Raw genomic sequence first — 11,909 nt, 5'->3', positions numbered from 1 at the left:
CTGCTCCATATAAATCTTCTCCTCCAAATTCCCATGGAGGAAGGCTGTTTTAATATCCGTTTGCTCCAACTTCAAATCTTGGATGGCAACAATGCTCAACAGCATCCGAATAGAAGTATGTCGAACAACTGGAAAAAATACTTCATTATAATCAATGCCCTCCTTCTGGGAGTATCCCTTAGCCACTAACCTGGCCTTGTAGCTGATGCCTTCTCTATCTGAAAGTTCTTTCTTGCATTGGAACACCCACTTGCATCCAATGGGCTTCTTTCCACTTGGCAACTGCACCAACCGCCAAGTCTGATTTTTTTGAAGAGATTGCATCTCCTTTGCCATAGCTTGGACCACCTATCGCTATCCTGGTGTGCCAATGCCTCCTCATAGGTCTTCGGATCTCCATTCACAGCAACCAATGCATAAGACATGGTTTCGCCAAAACCATACCTCTCCGGCTGCCTCATAATCCGCTTAGGCTTGTGCAGTGCAACTTCGATGCTTCTGCTGGGATCTTATTCCTTTCTTTGCACATTTTGTCTCTGAGTTAGCATCTCGCTCCTATCCACATGTGGAGGCACCTCTGACTGGTGCTCCACCTGAATTTCATGTCCTTCTGGTGCACCTGCAAGAGGTATAACTGAATAAGAAGTTAGCTGTCCAACCATGTCCGGTTGGTTCTCCCCCCACTCTTCTTCCACCCTTTGTATCTTTAGGACTGAATTCTCATCAAAGACCACATCCCTACTGATAGTAGTCTTCTTCTCCAAGGGATCCCACAACCGATAACCTTTGACTCCATGCGGATATCCTATGAACACCATCTTTCGTGACTTGGCATGCAACTTGCTCCGCTCACTGGGATCAATACGCACAAATGCCGTGCACCCAAATATTCTAAGATGGCCAACCTCCACCTTCTTTCCAGACCATAGCTCCTCTGGAATCCTCCCATCTAGCTTTGTATGAGGAGATCGATTCACCAAGTAGCAGGCCGTGTCTACAGTATCCACCCAAAACACCTTGGAAAGCCCTGCCTGCAATCTCATACATCTAGCTTTCTCCATGAGAGTCCTGTTCATCCTTTCGGCCACCCCATTCTGTTGAGGAGTCTTTCTTACTGAAAATTGCCTCTTGATTCCACAATCTTCGCAAAATTTCAGAAACTCTTTACTTGTGAATTCGCCACCATTGTCGGACCGCACACACTTCACGCAGCATTCCTTCTCTTTCTCTACCTCTGCCCTCCAGGCTTTAAACTTAGAGAAGACCTCTGACTTTTCCCTCAAGAAGTACATCCAAACTCTTCTTGAAAAGTCATCAATAAGGGTTAGAAAATATCTTTTCCCATTCCTGGCTGTGACTGGGGCCGGTCCCCAAACATCCGTGTGCACTAGCTCCAGGGGACCACCGCTGCATGTAGTACTGGTAGAAAACTTCACCCTGTGTTGCTTCCCTAACTAGCAAGGCTCACATACCTCTGAAACTCCTCCATCCATATCTGATATCAGTCCATCTTTGCTTAGCATCTTCATACCACAATCTCCCATGTGGCCCAAGCGGTAATGCCACAAACGATATGCTTCCTGCTGGCCCTGTGCCACTGCTGCTAATTCGGATCCCTCACACACCACGGACCCTTCCATCTTGTACAAATTATTCTCCAACGTCCTCCCCTTCATCACAACTATGGCTCCTGTGGATATATTCAAAATACCACTCCTGGAACGGCAACTAAAGCTGTAACTGTTCTTCTCCAAGTAGCCAAGTGACACTAGATTCTTTTTCATATCTAGGACGTGCTTTACATTGGTAAGAGTCCGCACCATCCCATCAAACATCCTCACCTTGATGGTCCCAATGCCGGCCACCTTGCAAGGATGATCATCTTCTAATGTCACACTCCCCTCATCGATTTTGGTGTATGTAGCAAACCAAGACCGATTTGGTGTGTAGTGATGAGAGCAGGCTGAATCCATTGTCCAGATATCCGTGTTATTTCTGTGATCATTCGAAACTACCAAAAGGTCATCCTTCATCTTGAGATCAACCACGGCACTGACTGAATCCTTGCCATTCTTCTCTCCCTGAAGCTTCTTTCAAAGCGGACAATTTCGCTTCAAGTGTCGTGCTTCATTACACTTGTAGCATCCGAACTCTTTTTTGCCTTTCTTGAACTTTGATTGTTCCCTTTGCTTTCTCCGTTCCTTCCCTCTCCCAAGCCTCTCTCCGATAGTAAGACCTTCCTGAGGAACTCCATCCTTTGTCAATCTTTCTCTTGTTGGAAACCCTGGTGGTCGCATGCATATATTTTTAAAAATTTTACAGCAGAAGCATGAATTAAACTATTTAATTTCTATGCATGCTAGAGATCATATCTCTACAACAAAAATAGATTCAGAACTTTAAACATTTATCCTAAACAAGTAGGCATGATTCTATGTCTAACATGTAGTCATGCAGAATTTCAGCAACCTAGTTGATTTCTAATTTTAATTTTTAATGAGATCAGATCTCATACCTTTTTGCTTTGAGAACTTTGATGATGCCTTGATCACCTTGTATAGCTACACACATGTCCGGCCTCTATAGATAGTCCACGCGAAGCTCTAGGAAGATCCACAACTGCAGGAGTGCTAGCTCGTGCAGAGGTGCTGCAGTGGCTGAACTTTTCTCCCTCGAAGCACTCAACTTTTGATTCTTCTTCGAGAGGATGAAGGATGGAGATGAAGGAGAAGAAGGAGAAGAGAAGGTGGCTGGCTCTCAGAATTTTTTCAGAATTTAGAACCCTTTTCTAAAGACCATCTCTACAAACCCTAAGTGTGGGAGTCCTTTTATAGCCAAAAGACCCCCCACGCCTCACACCTCTTTTGGCCAAGGAATTTGGCTGATAAAATTTCCAAAAAATTCTAGTAATCGGCAGCTAAGAGATGAACAAATTCTCTTTTAATCTTGTGCCAAGAATCCCTAAAAATCAGGGGGTTATTGCACCCCAAACTTTAGTTGCACACCACCCTACTTGATGCGTAATGCAATCCCTACAAATTAGGAATTTGATTCCTATCTTTTTAGGAAGATTTGATGTGCCATATTTTTCTGAAAAATAGCCCCACGCCTCCTCTTTCCTCATGCCAAAAATTTGCCAAAAATAAAGAGGATAGGCACCACTGCTTTTAGGGATAAGGATGAGGTGTCTTTCTTCTCTAAGAAAGAAAGCTAGGGTCCTAAATTTTAGTAATTCTTCTCCATAATAAATTCTGATTATTTAAACTCTTAATCCTCATCAAATAAGGACTCTTAATTGATTTGAGTCAATCTCAATCCAATTGGGTCACGTCCGATCAATTAGGTTATGTCCAATCGGCTCGGGTCGAATCCGATCGAATTAGGTCAAACCCTAATTTAGCCCAAATTGAATCTAATTCAATTTGGCTTAATTAAAGTCCAATAATTCAATCAAATTGAATTTATTAGTAATCCAATTATAATTAACCCTTCAATAATTCAATAATTATTTTAATGCAACTTTTGCTTAGGATAATTTGTCAATCGAATTAACCAAATTACCCCTAAATGATTCTTAATCATCAATCAGCCATTTGATCAATCTAGAAACTTCTATGCCTGTGACCCCATAGGTTCGAACCTAAGCCGGTAGCACAAGAACAACTTCTTGTACTAATCGAAATGACCATCTAGCAATGGTACCCGACGTCCGGATAGGCCAAATGATTGCAAAGTAACATTCAAGAACCCTTGGACTATGGTTACCGTATAATTTATCCCTATGACTCCTAAATGCCAGGATGACTTCAGAGTTCTGTCAACTCTGTAATAAGTGCATCCATGATGTGATTCAACTTTAAAAAACCTGTGACTCCTCACAAGGATTATCTTGGCTAAGGTTTTGCTAAATTGAACATAAGGCATTATCTCCTGTTTCCAGAAGGGGTCAATTCCATCTTGACTCACAACTGACTATGCAAGTACTTGACTGTACCCAGTGACCTTCCGTCACTGAATTAGAAATTCAGATAGTCCGGTACCAAAGTACAGTAAGTTGCTTGCTAGTCAGAGATTGTGGTCTCAGGTCAGAGGGTCAAACTTATACCCATATCCACTCGGAACATTTTTTGACAGTAGAGTGTTCCGAAATTGGTCACGTTTAGTAAAATATACTCCTACACTTCATCTGTGTGACATATCAGTGTCTCCACACTCCTTGGTTAAGAAGACAACCAACGTATATGTCACACAACGACCTAATCTCGATAATGTTGTTGTCCTAGTAACAGCATATCATTTGATCACGAACAATTTTAAGGACTTGAAGATAAATCCTCCTTTATCATAAAATAAGTCCTAAGGACTTCATTATATAAAAGTTCATTTGAAGATGTACAATGAAATGATGAATAATGCCAAATAATACTTTATTAATTTGTCAATTCATTTACAAAATTCAATCATCAACATGCTGACGATTGACATTTAGGATACAATTTCCAACATCTCTTTGCTTATTGGACCTTAGCACAGAAATTATGTCTTCATAATTCAGCGTCTCCTTCCCATACAGCAAAGTAGTAACCAAAGGATCATAAGAACCTGGCAGCGAGCAAAGCAAGAGTAGAGATCTATCCTTCTCTTCCATCTTCACCCCAAAGGTCTGCAAGTCATTGCAAACCTAGTCAAACCTCTGAATATGAAGAACAATATCTCCACCTTCATGCATCCGAAGGCTGTAAAATTGTTTTTTCAACATCAACTTGTTGCACATATTCTTCCCCATATACATGGTATGCAACTTTGTCCATAATCCCTTGGGTATCTTCTCCTCTAGGACGCTATACAAGGCTCAATCCGCCAAGCATCCTCTGATGGCAGCGCAAGCCCTTTTCTCTAAAAAAAACCATTCCTTATCTGTCATACCCTCTAGCCCGTCCTCCAAGGCCAAATCCAGATAGTTCTGCACCAAGATATCCTCCACCCAGACCTTCCACATAGAGAAACTTCCCTTTCCATTAAACTTTTCAAACTCCACCTTCATGTTATTGTTCATGGTTGGCCAGACCACAATCACAAATAAACACAAATCTGATTTGAGAAATTATCTTGAAGGAAGATGAGCGGACTGCTTTCCTCTTGTTGTCTTTCCTTCGTTTCTTCTTTCCTACGCCAAAATCTTGCTCTGATACCAATTGTTGGTGCTATGCGAAAGCGTGTGGATCCCTGATATCTGCTAACCTAGGGCATCCCCTAGGGCATCAGGCCGCGTGGGGAAAGAAGGAAGAAAAGATGGAGAATCACAATCACAAACTAGGATTTTCGTGGAGAAGAAGAGGAAGAGAAGAGAGAACATGGGAGAAAGTTTTCTGGTGGCTCCTTTATTGCTCAAGCAATAATCCAAGTGATAACCCTAAAACTGATTACATCAAGCCTTTATATAGGCACCCAATTTTAGTCTAATCATACACCAACTCAATCTCCCCCTAAGCCACATTAGGAAGCACTCAACCCAAGTCCATGACTTACATGCTCTCCCCCTTTGAGCCTAAACCTAGCCTAAGAATGACTTAGACCCTTTGAGACTTGAAAAACCTTGACTTGGCTCGCTTCACGCCTGAAAATTCCATGAAAACAGTGCTCGGGTCGACTCCTGCTGTCCTGGGGTCGACCCCTGCTGTCCTGGGGTCGACCCCTGAAGCTGTCCCAGAAAACAGCTCTCGGACTTTTTTCTATCGCTCTTAAGGAGTTGACCCCTGAAGTTCTGGGGTCGACCCCTGCACCGTGCCAAGTCTTCACAGCATGCCGAAGTCGACTCCAAGTCTCCAGGAGTCGACTCCAATATTGTTACAGCCCAGAAACTTGTTGTTTTCCTTTGGATACGCCACACTTGAGCCTACAACCATATGGAGGAAGTGTTTTACTACAGAAAAATCAAGCATTGTCGACACTTTTTTGCGTCGGTAGTTTTATTTCTGACGCTTTCTAAAGCATTGCAAAAGCGTCGGCTATGTTACTGTCAAAAGCGTTGGTAATTATAAAAGACGCCGATGCTTATAAGCGTCGCTGATCGCCGACGCTTTTTAAAAGCGTCGGCGATGAAGCTTCTTATATCAACAATGCTTATTTGCATTTTTAATTAATGATGTTAAGAAGCATCGCTAATATATATTTTAATGACGCTTTAAAGAATCGTAAGAGTTATTTTTTTTTATAAAAAAAGATTATTTAAAAAATTTTAAAACTCTGTATATATTTATATACACTAAATACATACACAACAAAAGTCATATAATAACACATGTCACAGTCAAACAGATCATTCAAAATATTCAAATTGTCAAATATGATTACATTTACCTTGTCAATTTATATTTATAATTTGCTTCGAAAAACATAAAATAATATACATATCAAACTTATAAATAAATAATCTAAGAGCTATCATGGGTCGATGGCATCATCATCATCATCATCTCTACGAGTAGAGAAAGTATCATGCATCTACAAAAAAAAGATAGAAACTATAGAAGTTAAAAATACGAAAATTATTAAGCTCATACAAAAATACATAAAAATTATGTAAAATATTCAAATAGATATAGTTATTTACCTAAGGAGGGACAAATCTATGCAACATAGATACAATCTTGTCAAACTAAGCTCTCAAAGATTGTATCTCTGTTTTATGGCTGCGCCTCATCTCCTCCATCTCTGTCTGATGGCTCTGCCTAATTTTCTCCATCGCTATCTTCAGACTACAAACCTCTGCAATGCTACTACTTTGTCTGACATCTAGATATATCTACTCGCTACAGATAATTAAGTGGAGGTAAACGCCATAACCCCTCACTCAACCATAACACTCTGGGCCCATCAATTTGGCAAACACCTGAGCTTCGATGCGACTGGCTCGCTAGATGATAATGACTCTTTGACACATTGAAATAAAGGATGTAGTTCTGTCCTATATTTTAGAAAAAAATAGTCACATTAATATTTGAAAAAATAAAACTAATAAAAAATCGTTGTACAAATCAAAGATGAATACATACAACTATATCTCTCAACTCCTTCTGGACAAAGCTGCCATCTCGGTGGGTGTCAATCATTCTGTAGAACTCTACCTCACCATGCTTTCTGCCATTCTCTTCCATCTATAACAAAAAGTATATTAGCACGCTATATATCATCCATGATATGTGATATATGATAGACGATACACGCAAACAAATTCAAAGAGTTTCATCTTTACGAATATATGATTGAGTAATTTGAAATATGACAAAGAGTTCAAAGAAACTTACAAATTCATCTCTACACCTCACATAACTCTTCGAACCTGAAGTGTAAGGAACTATCTGAGATGCTCGTGCAGCTCTACCAATGTCGGAATATGTTTGCCAAAATATTGAGAGAGTATACACAACATGTCCTCTCTCAGAAAACCAGTAGTGAATAAGCTCCCTCTACTAATAAGGGTATATATCAGGAGGACAATTACGAACAACCTTCTCCTATGTCATACCCTCGCCCTTGTAGTCCATCTTCAACTTCCCCTTATATTCTTTCCATTTGCTGTTGAGGGACTTTAGCACCCAGTTATGGCTTTCTACAGGGAGCACAAACTTACTCTACACCAAAGTAAAATAACAATGCTAAATCAAAAATTATAATTATGATAGTAAGCAAACTAACATACAATATTAAATTCAATTCTTTACCTGTACAGCTCTAAGAAGCTCAACTTTATATGAAGGAAGCATATCATTCCACTTCGCATAGTTGAGCAGACACAATTAACCTTTTATGCGGAAAGAATGGATTTACATTTTAACCCAAAATATGCTTGATATTTTAGATATTTTGACTCTGGTACCAGTCGAAGACAGTCTTCAATTGCACATCATATGTGGCGCGGGCTCAGTCCCGATACATAGGGTGACACCTGCGCGTGCCTATCAAAGCACTCATCATATGAGCCCCCGGGTGGAGAGCCATGCTTCGTCACACGATCACGCGTGAGAGTTCTCAAAAATCGAATAGTTTCCACTAATCCTTTGCTTTGACACCAAATATCACAAAGCCCTCAGATTCCGAGGATTATGTGATTCCAATAAATATGCATAAAACACAACTTCTTGTGATTTGAAGATTGAGATCATATCTCAACCATAAAAGAGATCAGATCTCTTACCTTTAGAAGGAGGTTCCTTCAAGGATGCTTCGCAGTCGCACAAGCATCCGGCCTCGATGATTCGTCCACGCGAAGCTCCGAAATGATCAGCTTCCTGGGGAGTGCTAGCTCGCAGGGAGGCAGAAGGTTGGCTGAAAGGGAGAAGAAGGAAGAAAATGGACATTCATAGCTCAAGAACTCCTTCTTAGGCTTTCACCTTCAGAGCTTCTCTCTCTTCTCACTCTCTTTCTCTGGTGCTCTTGATGTAGAGAAGAAGGAAGAGGGGTGGCCTATTTATAGGCCAAGAAGAGGGTGAAGTGTCTCTATGAGGTGTCCGATGAGGTTTCCTGCCAGGACACATGTCACACATGTAAGAAAAAGAGGTGTCCTGCTCCGCCATGTGTCACGCATGCAAAGGGGTGAGGTAGCCTAGAGGGCGATGTCATGGATGACCTCATGAGGCAGATGAGGTCATGGATGACATCAGGAGGAGTGTGAGGTGTCCAGGCCTGCCACATATCACACATGCAAGCAAAAGAGATGTCCTGCTCTGCCACGTGTCATGCATGCAAAGGGATGAAGTGGCCTGAAGGGCGATCGGGATGTGGGTCCCACCTAGGCAGGATTTGGGTCCCACATACACCATTGGGTCCCACCTAGGCAGGACGTGGGTCCCACATACAACATGTGGGTCCCACATAGGCAGGACGTGGGTCCCACATACAGTATGTGGGTCCCACAAAGGGAAGAAAGTCCTAGTCATACTAGGATCATAATTGATTTTAATCCAATTTGACTCAAGCCAAATCTGATTTGGTTGGGGGCAAATTAGATATTTTCACCAAACCAATTTTGGTGTCAATTACAGTTTTACCAATTTTAAATCATATTTGAATTTGGTCAAGCCCAATCTCTATTACTCAATCAAATTGAGTCTAATCAGTGATCCAATCACCAATTAACTTTTCCTAGCAACAATTACTTAGGGCAATCAGTCAATCACATTGACTATTTTACCTCTAGATGATTCTCAATCGTCAATCAGCCATTTGATCAATCCAGAAACTTCTAAGCGTGTGACCTCATAGGTTCGAACCTAAACCGGTAGTACAAAAATACTTCCTGTACTAATCGAAGTAACCATCTAGCAATAGGCCGAATAGATGCAAAGCAACATTCTATAACCTATGGACTATGGTTACCGCATAATTCATCCTCTTGACCAGAAAATGTCCAAGGTGGGTTCAGAGTTTGTCTACCCTAAAACGATCCATTCGGAAATATGTTTCAATTCAATAAGTCAAGTGATAGAGATTTGACTTTCCTGGCCCGGGTACTACTTAATTGAAAACACAAGGCATTCACCCTTATTCCTAAAGGAGGTCAATCCCATCTTGATCTGCAACTGACTACCACAAGTACTTAACTGGACCCAGAAACCTTTCGTCGCTGGATTAGAAATTCAGGTAGTCCAGCACCAAAGTACAGTGAGTTGCTTGCAAGCCACCGGTTGCAATCTTAGGTCTAGAGGATACATATATCCATATCCACTTGGAACAACTCTTGACAAGAGAGAGTCCGTCAATTGGTCACGTTCAGTGAACGTACACTACCATTCACCTGTATACCATACTAGTATCTCTATACTCTTTGGTTTGGAAGACAACCAACAATTATGATACATAATGACCTACGCTCGATAATACTATCGTCCAATTAATAGTATATCATACGGTCATGAACATTTAAGGACCTGTGTGACAAAATCATATTTTATTACACAAAGCAGTCCTAAGAACTTCATCACATCGGAGTTTGTAAAGATGTTCTGGTGATGAATAAATACCATATTATTTATAATTAATTCAAATACATTTACAATCAACAATTGATTGGATTTAGGACATAATTCCCAACACCCACAACCGTCAGCCGGCGGTTGGCAGTGCAAAATCACCCAACATTGGGGTTTCCACCTCTTAAACTATGGAAACTAAGTATCCCAACAGCTGGAACTCCGGCTATGGCTTCCAATCACTGTGGGAAATCAGGAGAAGACCCTGGTGACGAGTGTCAGCGGCAAACAACAGTCGAAAAAGTAAAAGAAAAGTCGGACTTCCAAAAATAGGGGAAAACAGGGCTTTGCCATTCTCAATCAAAATTCAACAATCACTGACCAAAATTGAGGCTCCAAGGAGTTCAGAAGAAAGAGATGAAGAGTCCATAAAAGGTTTCCGAGTTCTTACTGTTAGCAACCCTCATATGCCGCAGAAAATTTCAAAAATTTTTAGATTGCAGCGGAAAGGCATATGCAGGATCCGTTCATCGCATGAACGTATTTTAAAAACTTCGTTTGTAGATAGATTAGGATTAAATCTTTTAAATCATTTTATATTATTAGGAAGATCAGATCTTCACCTTGTGCGGATAGATGGTCTCCGTAAATCTGATATTCGTGGATAGATGGTCTCCGTAAATCTGAAATCTTACTCCAAGTAGGACTCTAATTTAATTTGAAATTCTAGTCCAATTAGGACTCCAAGGATCCTACTCCAAGTAGGACTCATGATCAAGTCCAATTAATTAAATTAAATTAAAATCCGATCGCAATTATTTCTTCTTCAACTCACTAACTCTTAGCAGGTTAACCAATTATCAATCAAATTGATTATTTGTGATTACTAATCACAATTCAACCATCGGATCGGTCAATACCTCTAATGTGTGTATCCCTATAGGTCTATTCTGACTGGTAGTGAGATAGATTGCAATCTCTATCACAATATTATTGAAAACTCCTTTCAATGGGTTGAAACAATTCCAATTCAACTCATCAGGGATCATCGACCATCAAGATGGTCCCTGTGAGTCTCACCATCCACCAGTGATACCTAACAGCATATAGTGGCAACCCAGCAGAATGGAATGATGAACCTCTAGGTGCAATTATCGTATAATACAGTCTTTCTATCGTGAATCCTTACAGACCGGAGGTCATGGATAACTCGTCAAACCCCATCGTCTGTCATATGTCTAAATTTATTCGACTTGAGTTCGAGAGTGGAAAACTCTTTCTCCACTGTATGTATTGCCCTGGCCAAGGTCTTACGAACTCAGTCTTATAAATCACATAGGATCTCTCCTCATCTATCAAGATCGATAGATTCCATGTAGGTGCATACCCTACTCCTATAGTGAACCTACTGCAGCCAATCTACACTACAAAGACCCATATGACTAGAAACCAGGTATATATGTAGTCAAAGTACAATAACCTCACTGTGAGTAGCCGAAGCATCGCAGGTCAAAGGACCAGTCATACTACTGCAACATCAAGCAAGTCACTGATGAGTGGATAGACATCCAGGACTTCTTATCTTGATCACGCTCAGTACCCTTGTTCTCTAACAAGCACCTGCACTATCACCTCAGTGTCCCTATACTGTGGACTCGAGTTTCGTCCATCCATAAGAAAAGCGATCCGTGCTTTTATCTTATCGGATCGATCACCGTCCTCATGATGATCCATTAATCAGGGGCATTTAAAAATTAATCACCAATGATACATTGCTCAAATTCTCAACTCTTGAGAATATGTATCATCATCTTATTAATTCCTTAGACAATTTATAGACACATAAATAATATAAATGAAAAGAATGCCCATTTATTAATTAATAATAATAAAGTCAAGTACAAAACTATGTCCCAGAATTAATAATGTGTCAGCCAG

The 11,909-nt window shown here is 40.6% G+C and overlaps 1 long non-coding RNA gene across 1 annotated transcript; it reads right to left on the bottom strand.

The window, feature by feature from the left end:
• Positions 1-5,355: 5,355 nt before the first annotated feature.
• On the bottom strand, positions 5,356-8,420 carry LOC103718552. Its single transcript, XR_005507576.1, has 4 exons — positions 7,725-8,420; positions 7,308-7,634; positions 7,056-7,157; positions 5,356-6,967 (listed from the first exon to the last, which is right to left on the bottom strand). It is a non-coding gene; the product is annotated as an uncharacterized LOC103718552 (long non-coding RNA).
• Between the last annotated feature and the right edge of the window lie 3,489 nt (positions 8,421-11,909).

The sequence above is a fragment of the Phoenix dactylifera genome, unplaced genomic scaffold (assembly GCF_009389715.1).
Source record: "Phoenix dactylifera cultivar Barhee BC4 unplaced genomic scaffold, palm_55x_up_171113_PBpolish2nd_filt_p 000233F, whole genome shotgun sequence".
Taxonomy (NCBI): Eukaryota; Viridiplantae; Streptophyta; class Magnoliopsida; order Arecales; family Arecaceae; genus Phoenix; species Phoenix dactylifera.
The sequence above is the reverse complement of the archived record's forward strand: the minus strand, read 5'-3'. Positions and strand labels throughout refer to the sequence as shown.